Genomic DNA, 19,577 nt, shown 5'->3' with positions numbered 1-19,577 from the left:
CTGATACGTTAGCATTCTGGTCTCCTTGCTAACCTGTCTGACCCACTCCATGACAGGGCTGTGAGGTCACTTATGATTCACAGGAAACGGCTGGTTGTTGCTATGAATACTCCCACATGGCCTCCTCCTATTTCAAATGGCTGCTAAGAAAGTACTGTGAACCAAAAGAATGAAACTAATATGATATGTTTCATTCGTGGGGGATCACCATGCATTTCACGAACCCACAAATCAAACGAACAGGGATCTATTCATAGCAGATTGCACATTCATTGAAGACGAATGCACATCCCTACTCCATGTATCTTTTTATGATTGGCCAGTTGAATAATGTGAAACAACTGTCTGGCATTATTAGTCAAGTTTCTGTTCTTCACAAATCCAGTTTGGTCTTCATTAACTAATTGTGGGGAAAAGATTCTAATCTAAGCTGTAACATTTTTGCAGGAATTTTCATATTGCATTAATTAATGATATTTGTCTATAAGATCCGCATTCAGAAGTATCTTTCCCTGGTTTTGGAATAACAGTAATGAGGGCATCTAGTAAATTACCCCCACAAAAAGCAGGGTTACCCATAAGATTAAATCATTCTTTCAGTATAGGAGTTAATTCCACCTGAAAATGTTTAAAATAATCCAATCAAAGGATATCCATCAGGTATCAGACTTTTCCTCAATGCTAATGATTTCATGCCTGAACAATTTCCAAGTTACTCCTAACTTCCTCTAGAATTTGTGGAAGATTGATTGAAAAAATGTGTGAGGCTTGCTGGGCAGACTGGATGGGCCGTTTGGTCTTCTTCTGCCATCATTTCTAGGTTTCTATGTTTCTATGTTTCTATGAATGTGAAAAACAATTAATACCTTCTTCTGGGGCTGTACTAGAGTCAGTATATAATTGCTTAAAATATTTCTTAAACCCTTCCAGTATTTTTGTCATAGAATATACAAAAGTAGAAGAAGATTTTTTAATGTTGATCAAATGCACCATTAATGTACCTGGCTTATTGCCTTGTTCATATTATTTTTGTTTCATGAATAAAAGGTTTTCACTTTGATTAGATTGCAGTTTAGCCAATTCATCCCTTGCCAATTACAAAGTCTTCTATACTTTAGATGAACAGGTGTCTTTGTGTTTAGACTTCTTCACCTCTCGGTATATTGAAGACTTATTCTGCACAACCTCAAGTGAGCAAGAAGAAGAATGGTGAAGAGACCCAGGATACTTTAACATCTTTGGACCTTTTACCAGTTCACAATGTTATTTATTTATTTATTTATTTATTTAACATTTTTATATACCGGAGTTCATGTAGCAAATTACATATCACTTCGGTTTACATCATAACAGTAACAAGCATGTAAGAATGTGGATACATTAAACAAGGGAAATAACATGGATCAACAGAACAGGGGGATAAGAATAGCTGAAAATAATAGAATAAAACGATTATTTACATGGATCCAAGACTAATCCTGGCTCAGGGTCTAAGAGCATACTGGATAAACTTGGGGTCAAGGTGCGATGTGTATCAGTATTAATGATCAACTACAGAGATGGAATGTTAGTCAGAAAGATAGTCTCTTAGGTGGTATGAAAAGCTTGTTCAAACAGCTGTTTGAATGTTAATGTTAATGTTAATGTAAGGGTTGAAGTTTCTAGATCTACATTATGTGGCATCCTTTGCTCTTTTGATGGATAGAAATTGGATGCTTAGATACTGCTTTAAATGTAAAGATGTAGCCTTTTATGGTCAGAAAATGTAAGTGATTCCAGATTTTTCAAAGGATATTCAGAAATGAAGGAAAACCTTCCTGAATATGCACCAGCAGGCTGCTTTGATTGGTGCAAAGCTCATTGTGAAATTTCCATCTACATATATTTTGAAATAACATGGGGTTTCTTTCATTTATCAGCTATCTCAATTAGAAAAGATTTTGAGGGAACGTGCTCCATTTCCATTAGGAGGTTGTCTGGATTGTCTTTAATATGAGAGTGACAGGTTTTTTTTCTTCAGGTCACTGCTATTGTTTCTGGAAATGTTGTTCTTTTTTTTTTATTTATTAGTTTCTATTTGTTTCTATGTCCTTTATTATGCAACTTGAGTTTGATGACATGGGATGTAGCTGTTTTATCCTTTATGGGTTGGTTTTTTTTTAATTTCTCTTCTGGATATTTTCTACCCTCTTATTATGCATTTCTTGTATAAATGTTATGATTTGAAAATTTGTGAAATATTAATAAATATAGCTTTTTTTTAAATATACCTTTCCTATGTAATTGCTTTTTTATGTTTCTCATCACAGATTGGGTTTTTGGAAGTCTAGTATAGTACTTGTTTATTTCCCTAAGAATAATTTATTTAAAGGGATTTTAGAAATGTTATTTATCATTTTAGCAGTTTAAAAAAAATGAAAGATTACTAGGTTTAATGCCTAAAAAGTAAAAATGAACTTTCATCACATTTTTTGAACTGAACCACTGATGCAGTATGTGAATAAAATAGCCTTTTGGACTTCTTTTGTGTACTTGGTTTGAATAGTTTCATATAATGACATATGGGAGTTTGCTGGTTGGACCAATAAGCAAAGTCAGCACATTTTTATTTCTATTTACTCATGTTTATGGACTATGCCACCAGTTCTTCTCTGTCGTTTATCATTAGCATAATAATGGCTCCCATGAGATATGAAACACATTTCTCAATACTGAAATGCTGAGCAGAACATGAACTCGTTCACTTGTACCAAGTGCCAGTTTATTTATATTGAACCATTTCATTAGTAAACTTTTAAGTGGAAATACCATCAGAATGTCCAGCAGACAGAAGAAAGTAACACACACAACACCCAGGGCCTGGAGGTTGATCCTTCCCCCAACAGAGAACGTGTATTCAAGGCTGCTAGAAAGAATCCAGAACATAGTCCCAGTACTGAAAGTGTGCCTGGGTTGGAGTTAAACTAGTATTGCTGGCTGCTTGGATTATTTAAGAGCTTTCGGGTTAGCCATGGGTGCTGTTGGAAAGATCTTATAAACTTGTCATCCCAAGATAATGGGATCCAGAGGAGTAAGACAAAAAGACTGCCCTAGATAAGGAGAAATCTTGTAGGTAGTCATACTGAAGCTGAGAGTAAGGTTGTATTCTTGGTATGGACAGAATAACTAGGCACACCAGATGGACCAGATTGCCTTTTTCTGTCATCAGCTGCTATGTTATTATACTTTAAAAAAATATACCAGTGAAAGCCTGTGCAAAAGCTTTGGTAGATTTTGCTCAGAGGGTCTAGATTTAAGAATCAGGCAAAAACCTCAGAGATATTTTACACGGGGTTTTGTTTGTATAATTTTATTTTTTCTAGAAAACATTTTTTTCATGTCTAGTATTGTAGGAAATTAAATCCTTGGACAAAAAATGTGCTACTTTCTATATTTATTTCAATGATTTACATTCCACTCATATCTAAAATTCAAGCCAGATTACAAAACTCCATTCATAATAAAACATAGAAGAAACATAAATAAATGAAAAACATCTAAAATAAGAAAAGCATGACATAAATACATTTCTTTTTTTTTTAAATTTGAATATTTGAATTCACGTGAACTTAATTTATATTTTTCATATGGTTCCCATACATCTCAAATGGGTTTTCTGGATATGTGGATATCACAGCTTTGAGACCAATTTCCTGTGCTTTGACCACTGTCATCCACAAAGTATGAAGGAGGGTATACCTGTCAGACAAATGTTTTACATGCCTCTATATACGCACACTACCCCGTGTGCGCAAGGAGGGTACATTTGTCCAGTTTACGCGCAGTGACGAGATCGGGCCTCCCCCAGTTCCCTCCCAGTCCACTCCAATTAAGAAGCGAATTGGAAGGGATCTTTCCTACCCCCCCCACCTACCCTCCCTCTCTCTCTCTTCCCCTCTCTTCCCCAACTGCTTTTCAATGCCTACCTTTTTTTATGTTATTTCCTGAACTTACATCAGCGATCCCCCACACAGCAGCAAATGGCCACTGTACCGGCCATCTCCAGCTCCGCCCCTCCCCGCTCCCTCCCTGCCCCTTTTCTTGGGCTCGGCACTTCTGCACGTAATGGGCCGTTTTGAAGATGCGCATGGCCCGGCCGCGTGTGTAACCCCCGTTTTCCCCACGTGCAGGGAATTTAAAATTTTGCCGATAATGTGGGGTGACCACTGTTTCCTGTGCCTCTGCCTCTGGCGCTCCTTATTAATGCACCCTAGCTACCAGCATTTCCTTCATGTAGGTGAGATGCTGGGATTGGAGAGCAAGACTTCATTTGGATTACAAGGTGTGGCAAATATGTATGCATTCTTTCTGTCAGACATTTCAGTCTCACACCTGCTGCTGCACGGAGTCCCATTCCCTTTTGCTCATGGACACCCTCTAATTTTTCCTCCTGAATATTTACTATAGAAGATGAAACCACCCAAGGTGGCACTTCTGGAACTCAGATCCTCTGTAAAGGGCTTCAGGATTTCTATCAGCTGCCTCACCATTACCCAATCATGATGCCCCAGGAAGTCAATCCACACCTATCTCTGTTTCCAGAGACAGATCATTAAAGGTTGTATACTGCTCTACTAACTAACATCTGCAAAATCAGATGGGTGGAGTTCCAGTGGGTGCTAAATCTTCAATCAGATGTTTGAGGCATCCTGAATTCTTTCTGCTTCTCACAGAAAAGTTGCCTAGCCTTCACGCTTTGATTGAAATGCCCTGCTATTTTCCTGCAACTCTCTATCAGGTTCCTCAGGAATAGATTCCCATGGTCTTTGAACCCCAGTCCTAGGGCATTCCTCACTGCCAGGTGCAGCACATGTGCAAAGAACTGGATACCCTGAAAGCCCCCATCATCTATTTCCTTTAACATATTTTCCTCATTGTTTGTCACAAAGAAATTTTCCTCTCTGATCTACCTGCCAATCCTCCAGCATCTTTTTCTTGGTTGATAGAATATTTTATGAGGTACGGCAACTATCCAACACTTGAGTGTAAGGCACATCCCACTTGCACCCTGATGTTCTGTCCCACTATAGCTTTTGCCTTCCTCTGCCTCACCCATTCTCACCAGTTTGCCATCAGGGAGAGGTAAGCATGCATAATGTTCGTGTTGGTCCAGATATCACTGGTGAAATACAGGCTATTCCCCTCTGTTTTATCCAGCTGTGCCTAGATGCATCTGCGGCATTGGCTGTACAGGCTGGGGTTAACCTTCCTACTAAATGTAGACCTGGAGGGGATTTTGTAACTGGGGGTTAATACATGCAGCAGATACTTAAAATCCAGTGTCTCCACTACCTGCAGGAACTGGTCATCCAGGGCAATCACTTCCCCTCTACTTCTTATGACTACTTTAGATGCTGCCTGAGTCTTGCCCTGGGATAGTGATATGGAACAACATTCCATTTCATCTATGGTGGGTTGCCACTTCAGGAGCCTTTTTTTTTTTTAACTTTGAGAGAGATTTTCACAAGTGATCCTTCTCTACTAACTGTTAGGGAGGAAACAGAGTGTTTCTTAGATATGCTCAGATCTTTCAGTGGGAGTATATCAGGAACATTTGATCCAGATAGCAGCTATAGGCTAGTTAAAAAAAAATGCTTCGCCATGATTTGTTCACCATCTGGTCTCCTTGCCAATTTGTCCCATGTTGGTTCCTAGGAAACTGTGTTGTCAAACAGGCAAGAGTTGGTTGCTAAATTACACTGCTCACAGCACAGACATAGACTTTAATGAGCCATAGATTTGAATGAGGAACATAAATGAGTGAGATGAAAATTCTCATTTAAAATCATGGACCTTCTCCATTTGTTTCATGTTACTCATTTTTTCAAAGAAATGCATATCCTTATTTATAACAGGATACAAAAGTATATTGTTTACCTTTGCAACAAACATAAAGAATTTGAGTCTTTTCTCAAAATGTATCAGTTTGAGAGATCCACAGCAGCATTTCTGACTTCTGAGTGCTGACTGGTCATCTAGAAGATTCTACAGCTTTATTAAATTCTTAAAGGGACCTCAGTATTTTATTAACTTTTAAGTACAGGAAATCATAATAAGGGTTACACTGTTTCAGTTCTGTGCAAGCAAACTGACTCTTTCTTAAAATACTTCTGCCAGATTCTTAAATCTGGCCCTAAGTTTTGAAATCAGATTGCCCTTACCTGAACATCACTGAGTGTTCCATGAGTATATATTGTCAGGTCTTCTGCATTTGTAACTAATAATGTCTAATTTCTTTTAAACATTCTAAATTAAATATAGATGAAAAAAGTTCTAATCTAATAATGCTCTACAATTGATACAACTAGAAAATGTATTATGTGTCTTAAGTGCATATGCACTAAAACTTGTGCTAAAATGTTTTTTTAGAGTGAACATGATAATAATTTAATGTGCATGCTAAATTTTATCAAACACATACTAAAATTAACCTTTAATAGTATGTAGAAGGATTAGCATAGATGCCAATACAAAAGTGTTGTATCTTGAAATCCCAAATGCTAACCACCCCAACATGCAAGAACCAGTTAGAATGAATAATTTAATTCAACCTAATACACCCCCCCCCCATCAAAATCAAACTGACCCCCACCATCAATGCAGATCCTGATCCTCGTTCTCCCAAAGACCCAGTCCCCAAGCATACAGAAGTAGTCCCCTCTGAAGCTACCCTTTAACCTTCTTCCTGATCCTCTGATGCAGAATAAAAAGCTTCTCTTTGGAGGTTACCTAATACCTCTCACCCATCTCTCCAGAGGTCCAAAGGCAGGTTAGTGGTAGTAGAGTTCCCCATCTGGAAAGGCCACAAAGCCGTGGGAAAATGGATGCTTGGACAACTTCCATGCTAGTATCAGTATTTATTTAGATTATTACAAAGTCTTAGTTAGACTTGGGAAGAGAGGGTGGTGCAGGGTGTAAGCTAAATAAGGTATTCTCATCTGCTCCAGAGGAAGATGACAAATACTATCTCGGATAGGGAGAGATATCTTACAAACTGTCATACTATATGACTGGCAACTAGCGTATATCCTTGGCAGTATAGATGGCTGTATAAACTGGCCAGGACAACTGGTCGTCTTCTGCCATTATCTACTAGAGATATGAATAGTTTTTTTGTGTTTTTTGTCGTTCTTCGTTTTTTGGCCACCAGAGGAAATGTCATTTTTTTGTGGTTCGGGGTTTTTTTTTTTGCAAAAAATCATTTTTTGAGTTAGTGCGCGCTAACTCCCCGTTAGCGCGCACTAAAGCCCATTAATGCACGCTAACTCCCTGTTAGTGCGCACTAACAAAAAACATTAGATTTTGTTATTTTTTGTAACTTTTTGTTAGTTTTTGTTAGTGCGCGCTAAAGGGAGTTAGCATGCACTAATGGGGAGTTAGTGCGTGCTAACTCACTCCTGTTAGCACGCACTAATCCAAAAAATGAATTTTCGTGGAAAAATGGGAAAATCCAGATCGTTTTTCGGGCCCCTCGAAACATGACGAATTGGAAATTTCGTTGCAATTTTCCAAATCGGAAAAAACGAATGCACATCTCTTTCATCTACTATGTTACTATGTAATTTTTATCTCCTAGAATATAATGGGAAGACTGGATGGGCCTTGTAATCTTTATTTGCTCTCATGTTTTATGTTTTTTTAATGGGAGCTGCCTTCTAAAATAGAGGCCCATTTAGACTTAGCTCCTGTCTAGGGCAGAAGTAACATATATATGAAATGGAGCCCACAGGACACAAAATTTAAATAACCCGTCAGGAGCTATTTCAGAAGATGGAGTGGACAATAGTTCCTGCCCACTGGGGAACTGCAGATCCTCTCCAGTCTTCTCCTTCCTTTGCTCTTACTTTGTATACTATCCCCCTCAAATATGTTTGACTGGACATGTGTGCCAAAGCTTGCTATAGGCTTAGAAAATGACTTGCCTTAGTAAGTTCAGTTTTTATGGGCATGAATGACAATGAACTGCCAATCAAGTATACTATTTCTTCTTTATCACGCTACATGTCCCTATTTAGAAATATAATGCACCATTAAATCGGTTTACTGCAACTCTAAGCCAAATGTCAACTTGGCATACCGTGTATGACAGCTAGTTCTGAGATTTATGCAAGGGAAAAAATCTGACATTCACAGTGTGCTACTTTACTTATTGTAAGACAATCTGAATGCTAAAGTCACTTTTTGGGGAGGAAAACCAAATTCCCATGATTTGTGATGGGGATACTATTTGCCTGTTCTGATATGAAATATTGTGTACCTAGCAAAGCCCAGAGTGCATTACACTGAAGTATAATTAACAGAAATTTTAGTTTTCTTAGCAGTCCAATCACATTTCACAGTTATTCTTTAAGCACCTATGTCAGATAAGGAAGATGAAAGCAGAACTTTTAAGTATAAGAGAACAAATCTATCAGCTCTCAATAGGGCAAGCACTAGTGGCCAGGGTGTTTGGGGCATCTCCCCTCAAGAAACATATAATTTACCCTCAAAATAAGAAGGCCAATATTAAAAAAAAATCCTAACAGCTAACATATAGGGCCGGATTTAAAAAAGGTTACACGCGTAAATGTGGAGGATTTACAAGCGTTATCGGTCTTATGTGCGCCAGGCCTATTTTCAAAAGGCCCGGCGATGCGCATAAAGCCCTGGGACACGTGTAAGTCCTGGGGCTTGCAAAGGGGCAGGGAGGGGGCGGTCTGGAGCGGGGCCAAAGTCTCCAGGCACACCTATCTACTCCTAACCTTTAATCAGGCCGGGAGCTCAGATCTTTCCTCCAGTTCTCGCCGCTCCCTGCGTTGCACTGACGGCCATGCTGGTTGTCAATACCCTGAAGACTACGCTGGTAGCTTACACAATTAGTGTGGCCATCAGAGCAACAGGGGATGCACCAGTGACCCCCCCAAGCTGGCCAAAAGTTCTTTTTGGGCGAACGAGCCGTCCGGCGCAAACCTCGCCGGGAATCACGTGGCGCCGCGTCACGCGACGTCACGTGATTCCCGGCAAGTTCGCGCCGGACGGCTCGTTCGGCCCAAAAAGAACTTTTGGCCAGCTTGAGGGGGTCAGGAGGCCCCCCCAAGCTTGGCCAAAAGTTCTTTTTGGGCCGAACGAGCCGTCCGGCGCGAACTTGCCGGGAATCACGTGACGTCGGCGTCACGTGATTCCCGGCTCGTTCGCGCCGGACGGCTCGTTCGGCCAAAAAGAACTTTTGGCCAGCTTGGGGGGGTCAGGAGGCCCCCCCAAGCTGGCCAAAAGTTCTTTTTGGGCCGAACGAGCCGTCCGGCGCGAACGAGCCGGGAATCACGTGACGCCGTGTCACTCGACGTGCCACCGACGTCACATGCTTCTCGCCAAGGATTGCAGAAATGACTTCCTCACTCCTCGCTCGATCACCGCTGAATGCAAGATCTGAGCTCCTGGCTCGATTTAGAATAGGTGGGGAGTGAGGCAAGGAATGGACAGGATTATGGTACAGGGATTAACAAAGCAGCATCAGTTTATTTTATTTGTAAATTTATCAGGTGCACAACTTATTTTGCTTTGGGGAGGTGGAGGGATACTCAGGCATCTTTGTAGTGGGGTGGGAATAGCTGCATCTGGCTGCAAGCCCTTTCCATGAGTTTTTTATTTTTAACAAACAACCGCTTAACGAGTGACATTCTTTGAATAGCCAGGGACATGTTCCCATATAACTTAAACCTCCCGCTGCTGGCGTCTAGATAAAGCTGAATAACATACAGGCCGATACAGTACACTGTTAACCCGCATTTGGACGTGCATTTTCGACACGCTAGCTTTACCCCTTATTCAGTAAGGGGTAATAGCGCATCGAAAATGTGCGTCCAACCTCCCCGAGACTAGTAGCGCCCGCGACATGCAAATGCATGTTGATGGCCCTATTATTCATTCCCGCGTGATACAGAAAGTAAAATGTGCAGCCAAGCCGCACATTTTACTTTCGGAAATTAGCGCCTACCCAAAGGTAGGCGCTAATTTCTGCCTGCACCGGGAAAGTGCACAGAAAAGCAGTAAAAACTGCTTTTCTGTGCACCCTCCGACTTAATATCATGGCGATATTAAGTCGGAGGTCCCAAAAGTTAAAAATAGTCAACAAATAAAAAAATTAAAACATTTAAATCGGCCCGCGGCTCGCGGGTTGAAAACCGGACGTTCAATTTTGCAGGAAATCCTCTGACAGCCGCCGCTCCTCTCCAAAAAGAGGCGCTAAGGACGCGCTAGTGTCCCTAGCACCTCTTTTTACCGTGGGCCCTAATTTGCATAGGCCACCTTCCTGAATTGCATGCCCAGGAGAGTGGCCTGTGTGCTCGCCCGCTCTCCTGCGACTTTTTCTGTATCAGCCAGTAATTCAGCTAACTCCAAATATTGAAACTAGCCGAATGTTTATTTATTTATTTAAATACTTTTATATATCAGTATTAGTGGGGGACGTCATACCGGTTTACATTTGAACATTTAAGCTTGGAAAATACATATTAACAGGGAGATGAAACTGGGAGGGGAATAACAAGAGAGCAATATGGAAAATATAGATTAAGAGAACAAAAAAGAAAAAACGAGAAAAACCTTAACATAAGGCATGTATAATCACATTGTGAGAAGCTTGTGGGTTGGCGGAGGGGGATAATCTATTCTGGATATGCTCTTTTGAATCTATTCTGGATAAGCTTGTTTAAATTCATCTATCTGTGTTCTGCCCCAGAACATTCCCAAAACATCCCTAAATTATACATATAATCATCCAGCTAAAATTTAGCTAGATAAGTGCCTCTGATATTCTATCTAGATAACTTTATAGTTATCGTGATAAATGCCTTTGAATATCAACCTCATTCTGCAATAAGGTGCTCATGTATTTAAAGATGGCATGTCACAAAATTACAAAACAAATTGGAATAAAATCATAAAAATATATAGGGCACTCAATTGTCACAAATCTTTAGGGAAAGAGCCATATTCTGGTTGGAAAAAAAAATCCCTTTTTCTTTTGCTGTCTTGAAATGTAAAAATTATCCGTTCTAATGTATTTCCATGGTGCTTCTATTTCCATCTATTTTTCAAAATGTCCATCAAAATAACATTTTCCTAGCGTGTAGCCAGATGGACTCAGGACCAGTGGGTTATGTGTTCCTCTGCTAGCAGATGGGAAATGGAATCAGGATTCAAAGCTGACGTCACTCTAGATATACCACTGCAGTGACCTCAGCACTTCAGTATCTTTCCGTCTCCTATCAGATGCAGACGCTATCCCTACACTAGCACGGTGTTAGCAGGATTGCAGCACAAAGCATTTAGAAGAAGATCGAGCCCCGCTCTCCTGTGGTGATACCTAAGGGTCCCTCCCCCCAGTTGAGATTTCCGGAGGCGATTTCCGAGATCCTTCAGAGGTGTGCCTTGGTCCGATTGCCGGTTCCTGGTGTGGACTTAGCTGCTGAGGCAGCTGAAAGGCAGCGGGTGCAGAAGCTGAGTACAGCAGTGAAGGCCAAAGCCCTCTCTGTACTCAGCCAGTAAGCACTGAGACCAGGTAAGTAGAGAAGAACTCCTCCAATCTAGAGACGTGGAAGGGCTTCAGTAAGTCTTTCCTCTGGTCTCCTTGCTCGGCTCGCCATACCAACTTCGTTCCTGTTCTCCGTTTAGGTGAGGGAAGGGGGTTACGAATGGGTTGAGCGGCCCCCCGATGGGCTAGGCCCTGTTATCGGCTTGGTCGACTAGCTACATGGCGATCCGTGGCGGCGCCATCTTGCGCGCAGTTTGGTGCAGCGCCATTTTCCTCCTTCAGCCGTTGGCTGGCCTGTGCACCTAAGGTGCGCGTAGATACACGCATGGCTGTGCACATAGCTGCATGCATAACGTTGCGCATAACAATGTGCAACTTCACGCACAACCAACAGCTTACATATATGCACGCCGAGGCGAGTCGGTGCTCGCATGATATACAATAACCGGCTAAATGCAAAAACCACACAGGCTATGGTCCCAGCAGCAAAGAAGCACAGGCGACACTCTCTCTGCGCGGCCTGCCATATTATAGCTGAATAGTATGACCTGGAATCCTGCATGTGTCAGCACTGTGAGGAGGCCAAGGGAGGGCTGAATTCTTAAAAATTTTCCAAGCCCGGCCCATCCCAGTCAGAGGACGGGTGAGCTGCGACCTTATCTGGTAGCTCCCTGGACCTGAGCAATTCTGGGATGGCGTCCTCCCCGAGCGGGGGCAGTTCAGTGGCCCCTATACTGATTCCCCTGGGATAAATATGGATTCAGCGGCCTTCTCTTGGTTGGAATTTTTTCACGCCTCCAAGCCTTTGATCAGGCACAGTCATCCCCGGTTCCTGCCCGAGTTAGACCCCAATGTGGGGGGCCTCGCTTTCCTGCTCCTGCCTGAGGGACACGAGACATGCCAAGCCTCAATAAGAGTATCTCTGACAGGGACCCAGATACCACGGATGACGACGGGTTCCACTGGAGGTTGGGGAAATCCCTTCAGGCCTGGAACCATACCAGACCATGCTCCATTTCTTCCACAGTGATGAATTACCGGCACTAGTCTCCCAGACCCTGAAGACTCTGGGAGTTCCAGGCACGGGCCCTATGGCGGAGCCAAAGAAGAACCCCATCCTGGTGTCTCTTCGTAAAGCTTCTTGCTATTTCCCAGTGCTGGAAGTCATCCAGGAGTTGATTGACCTGGAATTGGATGCCCCAGAGGCAAGCTTTTGCATCACCCTTTCCTCCAATAACCAAGTATCACACTCACTCCCGAAGTACTCTATGTCACTTTTTTTCCCATCTCAATGCCTCTTTCCCCATGGTCTGTGCCCATGTGTGCAGAGAGATTCTGGATCTAATATTTATTACAGCATGGTCTGAGGGAGATTTTCAGACTGTGACACACACAGAAAGCCAGCAGGATTTTAGGGTGGCCTAGTTCCCCATCCTTGAATGGACTAAATTGCTTAACCAGACTTCGCCTGTCACATTGCATCATTTAAATCTACTCAAATGCACATACAGACCCCCAGCTCTATGGTCCTTTCACCTCTTTGCCCATCCCTGAGATTTCATCCCTGTACTGATACCTAAGATCCTTATTCCTCTCCAAGCAAGGTTGAAAAATTACTTAATTTTTATGATATAAAAAATGGAAAAATATTAAAGATGGAAATGTTTGCCAATGTGCTTCAGATTTTTTCTGTTTTTGCCTGAGCTGCTGCAACAAACTGTGGGTCTGTGCCTTCCACCTCCTGCTCCCTGTTGTCTGACCTTACCCAGGAGTGTGTGTGTGTTTGTGTGGGGGGGGGGGGGGGGGGCGGCATTGGAAGAAGGGGCACAACAGCTGCAACAGTACCTAAGGGAAAATGTTACCTGCCATTGAGATAGGTAGGAAAAGGAAATTCTGTTCTCAGTATACCTCCACAGGCCCCGTTCGCCAACGCTCCACTCCTCCGGCAAGCTCCACCTCACCGGAGGCGGAGAGCAGGAATAGGCTTTAAAGCCTCCTGCAGGCCTCAGGCGCCGCCTCTCTGACTGCAACTGCCACGCCCTGCACAGCAAACCACCGCCGTACACTCCCCGGCCCTGCGGCCTGCAGGACCCGACCCAACCGCGACCTGCCCGAACCAAACCGCGGCCTACATGACCAAATCCGAGGCACTGCACGACCCAATCCGAGGCACGCTGGACCAGCGGCCTGCACGACCCGATCTGAGGCACACCGGACCTGACCGAGACGCCGGACTCGACCTGCGGCCTTCAGATGATGGACCCGACCTGACCATCTGAAGAGGACCACCAGGCTAGCACAATCGGTGTGCACCCATCGGGGTAAGGGCCTACCTTGACCCAGCCTCCCCAGGCCCAGTTTGTCGATGCTCCGCCCCTCAAGCAAGCTCCACCTCACCAGAGGCGGAGAGCAGGAACAGGCTTTAAAGCCTCCTGAAGGCCTCAGGCACCGTGTGCCGGATGTCGCGCACTGAAGGATCACAACTAAGAGGCCTGCCCCTTAGTGCGCCCCTTTGTGCCACCCTTTGTTACCATCCCTTACCTAACCACCCTCCACCACCTCCACCACCCTAACCACAAACCCTCCACCACCTCACTCCTCCACTCCAAGCTCCAAGTAAACAGCAACTGTAGTCACCCACCCCATTAACCCAACATGGCAGCACCTCGCCCCATTCCCAAACTCATCCACCACCAAAACCCTAACCCCATCCACTCCCACAATCCCAACAAAACACACACTCACCTCACCTACCATGCCAGACGCCTCACCAACATCCCCTTCAACCCCACATCCTCTAGTCCACTCTCCCCATCTTCACCCTATTCCTCACCAACACCCAGTCCATCACCAAGAAAATCCCCATCCTCCATGACCTTCTCCTAGACACCCTACCTGACATCTTCTGCATCACCAAATCCTGGCTGAAAAGCACTGAATCAACTCTCCAAAGACATCTACAACATATTTTCCATCCCCAGACCAAAAAGAAAAGGTGGCGGCCTACTTTTCCATCGCCAGCCCCATCTTATGGAATTCCATACCCAACTCCATCAGAATTCTAAATGACAAGCAAGACTTTAAGAAAGCCCCAAGGCAACCCCTATTTAAACCGGCTTTGAAAGACCTTTTATGACAAGGACAAACACCACCCCTCATCTCTAGGGCCGGCTCTTCCACCACACCACTCCTCTCTCTTGGGTCGTAGACTGAGTCAGTCGCTATACGTTCTCTTACTTTTCTCAGCTCAGATTTGATCTCAAATGCAGTGCCTGTGGAAGCACCTTTTTATCCCTCTCCCCGAAACCCATCCCCTGTGGAGGGAATGCACCTCCTTCTCACATCCAACCCTAGCTTCACCATCCTATCACTCAGCTTTAGTTGACCCCCTTCTCTGATCCCTCCCAAGATGGATATGAAAGACTGAATAGAAGGATTTAAATAGTTTGCTATCATGTGACCCTGAGATACCACTACCTTACTGAGTCCCATATATGATATTCTAGTAATATTGATGTAAAGCTGCCTGGTTTAAGGGACTATTACACGTTAATATTATTAGGAATAGCCTAGTGGTTAAAGCAGTGGACTATAGACCAGGGTTCAAGTCCTGCTGTCGCTCCTTGTGACCTTGGACAACTTACTTTGCCCTTCATTGCCTAATGTACAAAACTTAGATTGTAAGCCCTCTGGGGGTAAAGAAATATCTACAGTACCTGAATGTAAACCGGTGTGATATCTCAATTGAGATCAAATGTTGGTATATAAAAATAAATAAATTATTATTTTAATATCACTTAAACAATGGCAACAAATATTATGCGTCTGTCTCTGTCTTTTCATTGACCCAAATATTAAAGATTTTGTATTAGCTATCAAAATCACAAGAGATAATTACATTTTATCAATTTCTGTCAGCTCAGAGAAATTCTGTTAAATTAAATATTTAAGCTACTTGTTCTCATATTGCAGATATTTTTTCTTTATACCTCTGTAAACTACAAGCTTTGTAAACTAGTTTTTCAAATCCCCAAATAATATGTTTGGTTTTTTTTTTACATGAATCAGGTTTTATTTAATAGTGTAATGAAGGGTTCATATGTATTACTCAAAGTTCAGATGACCCTTTGACCGTATGAATTTGTCAAATTTGCATTTATAGCAGATGTTTTAAAAGTGCAGTCAAGAACTGGTGATGCAGAAATTAGTGTCAATGGTCCCCTGTGCCAACAGTCACATATCTTATACACTCTAGGAGCATTAGATGCACTCAGCAATTTTCGGTCATCTGGGTGATGTTAAATAGTGAGAAGTTGCATAGCATTGCCTTTTTTTTCTTCCATTGTAATGCGGTAATAACTATAAAATAGTATTGTTGATGGCAAACACAGTTACTACATATCACAAGAAGCATTACGTGGGCAGCTGTCACTGCCTGCTTCTTCCCCTCAAAAAAAAACCTGCTCACCTGCTGGCCCAATGTGGCACTGCTTCAACCGCAAACTAGGATGGCACATTTTGATATGGTTACCCCCATCTCATGCCACAAAACTTTCCAAGGTACACTAAATGCCACATTAGGCTGCTCGCTTACAAGCACGATGCAATACTAAATTGAGAGCACACCTATGTGACCCAATGCAGAGCTCCTGTAAGAGATAAGGATGTGCTCTTGTTTGAATTGAAAAAACAACCCACAACATTTCGGGGGGGGGGTTCATATCTAGTACACACTAATTCAAAATAGTGCACACTAAATGCGTCCAGTCAGATTATGTGTTCATAAAAACAGAACAAATTTAAAACAATAATTATTCAAAATGAAACTAAAAGAAATGACAATAAAACTACATTTTTGCCATGCACACCCCTGGCTAGAGGGTCCCCTGCTCTTCACGAGATAGGTATTGTACTCCACAGTAAATGCTATGCTTTGCAATTGTTTTCTTCAATACAATCCCTGGTGACCAAAATGATAAGAGGAATGAAACAGCTCCCCTATGAGGAAAGACTAAAGAGGTTAGGACTTTTCAGCTTGGAGAAGAGACGGCTGAGGGGGGATATGATAGAGGTGTTTAAAATCATGAGAGGTCTAGAACAGATAGATGTGAATCGGTTATTTACTCTTTCAGATAATAGAAAGACTAGGGGGCACTCCATGAAGTTAGCATGTGGCACATTTAAAACTAATCGGAGAAAGTTCTTTTTCATTCAATGCACAATTAAACTCTGGAATTTGTTGCCAGAGGATGTGGTTAGTGCAGTTAGTAAGGCTGTGTTTAAAAAAGGATTGGATAAGTTCTTGGAGGAGAAGTCTATTACCTGCTATTAATTAAGTTGACAGTCACTGCTGTTACTAGCAACAGTAACATGGAATAGACTTAGTTTTTGGGTACTTGCCAGGTTCTTATGGCCTGGATTGGCCACTGTTGGAAACGGGATGCTAGGCTTGATGGACCCTTGGTCTGACCCAGTATGGCATGTTCTTATGTTCTTATGTTCCACATCCAGTTCAATCTATTCACCAATAAACACATTCACTCTGCAGCTCCTCATTACTCTTCTCTCTCCCTACACTCTTCCTTATGAAATCCATTAATCGAGCAAGTCACTCTTATCTGTGCCCTTCTCCTCCACTTCCCGAGTCAGTTCATCATGTTCCCTGTTTTCAAATTAAGTTTAAAAACCCACTTTTTGAAGCGGCTTTTAAGTCCTAAGCACTTCTCTACATCCCATAGATTCTTGTTTGTCCTGTATGTTTGTGTCTATAAGATTGTAAGCTCCATGGAGCAGCCTCTATCTCTTATGATTGTGTACAGCACTGCATATGTGTAGTAGCACTTTAGAAATGATAAATAGTGGTAATTAGGGATTTGTACTGAAAACTGTTTCATTTTGGTTTGTTAATTTGTTTTGTATGCCTCCATAATTCTTTTCATTTGTTTCAAATGAAAAAAAATGTTTATTTATGTTACTTGTTGATTTGTTTCCCATTAAAGTCAATGGGGGAAGCAATACATCCTATTTTGGACTCCAAAATTGGGGTTTTCTATTCAATTCTATGAAACTTGCAGGAAGCGGGAAGAACATTCCAAGACACCAAGCTTGTGTTAAAGTGGCACCAAACATAGCATGAATGAATAGCACAGGGCATCATAATAAGGCAAAGTAGCCCAGAGTCAGCAACACCCCTAAGCACTGTAAGAGGAGCAAAGCAGCAGCAAGAGTGTCAAGAAAACCTCAAGGCTTCAATAGAGGGACAAAGGGCACCAACAATAGTGTCATGAATACAACAAGGCACCGAAAGAGCAACCAAGTAGATGCAACAGTGGCATAAGTATTCCAAATTTTAGTGAGAGGGGTAAGGCACCAGCAACAGTGGCCTGAAAACTCTGATGTGGGATACGGCAAACAGCAAAATGTGATCAAAATCCCCAAGAAGCAAAATCACAGTATGACAAACAGCAAAGTGGCATCAAAACTCCCAGGGTGTACATTATGGAGAAATGACAAACATTATAGTGTCATCAAAACCCGCAAGACATAGAGTAAAAGGAACAGCAAACAACGCAGTGGCATCAAAACCCCACAATACCAGCACAATACCATCAAAACATCCAAATGTAGCATGTGGGCTATGGAAAACAGCACAATGGCATCACAAACTCAAAGCAACATGAGAGGGGCAAAGTGCATCAACAATGGTGGCATGAATATGCCAAGGCACTGTAAAGAGGCAAAATTATACCAACAGTGGCAAGGCATCATGAAAAGGCCAGAAGCAGGCTAGGCAGTAACAGTGGCAAACTAACACAGCAAGGTGTAGAAACAGGATAGAGGCAGGGTGGGAGAAGAAACTTGCAATTTTTTTTCTTTTTTACATTTTTTCTTTTTGGGACAAAACACCCCAGTATAACCAATAGAAAAGCAAGGTGGGAGAACTAAGCTGGGATACTAGAGCAGTACAAGAAAACAGCAAGGTGCAGAACCAGGAAAGAGGCGGACTGAGAAGAGTAACTTGCAATGTATTTTTTTTTTTTTTTTTTTACAGTTTTTCTAATTGGAAACAAAGCGCCCAAGTATAACCAACACAGAAGCAGGGTGGGAGAAACAGGCAGGGTCCCAAGAATAGTGCAAGAAAACAGTAAGACACAGGTCTAGAAAGAGGCAGGCCAGTGTAGCAGCATCAGTAGCAGCAACAAGAAACATAGAAACATAGAAACATAGAAATGACGGCAGAAGAAGACCAAACGGCCCATCCAGTCTGCCCAGCAAGCTTTCGCACTTTTTTTTCTCTCACATACTTATCTGTTTCTCTTGGCTCTTAGTAACCTTTTTTTATTCTATTTCCCTTCCACCCCCAGCATTAATGTAGAGAGCAGTGTTGGACCTGCATCTAAGTGAAATAGCTTAATTTAGTTAGGGGTATTAACCACCGCAATAAGCAAGCTACACCCATGCTTATCTGTTTATTCAGACTATGTAATTCAGTCCTTGTTGATTGTTGCCTGAATATAGATCCACCTTTCTTCATTCCCCCCTGCCGTTGAAGCAGAGAGCCATGCTGGCTATGCATTGAAAGTGAAGTATCAGTCTTGCTCCCCTGCCGTTGAAGCAGAGGGCTATGCTGGATATGCGTGAAGTGTCAAACTTCTTCCCCTGCCGTTGAAGCAGAGAGCTATGCTGGCTTTGCATTGAAAGTGAAATATCAGACTTGCTCCCCTGCCATTGAAGCAGAGGGCTATGCTGGATATGCATGAATTGTCAAAATTTCTTCCCCTGCCATTGAAGCAGAGGGCTATGCTGGATATGCGTGAATTGTCAAAAATTTCCTCCCCTGCCGTTGAAGCAGAGAGCTATACTGGATTTGTGTTGAAAGTGAAGTATCAGGTATTTTTTTGGTTTGGGGTAGTAACCGCCGTAACAAGCAAGCTACTCCCCGGCTTTTATGTGGTTGCAAATCCTTTTTCCACATTTCTTCTTTCCGTTGAAGCATAGAGCAATGTTGGAGTAACATTATTGAATA

Source organism: Rhinatrema bivittatum, chromosome 2, assembly GCF_901001135.1.
Source record: "Rhinatrema bivittatum chromosome 2, aRhiBiv1.1, whole genome shotgun sequence".
NCBI classification, from domain to species: domain Eukaryota; kingdom Metazoa; phylum Chordata; class Amphibia; order Gymnophiona; family Rhinatrematidae; genus Rhinatrema; species Rhinatrema bivittatum.
Note: the sequence above shows the minus strand (reverse complement) of the source record.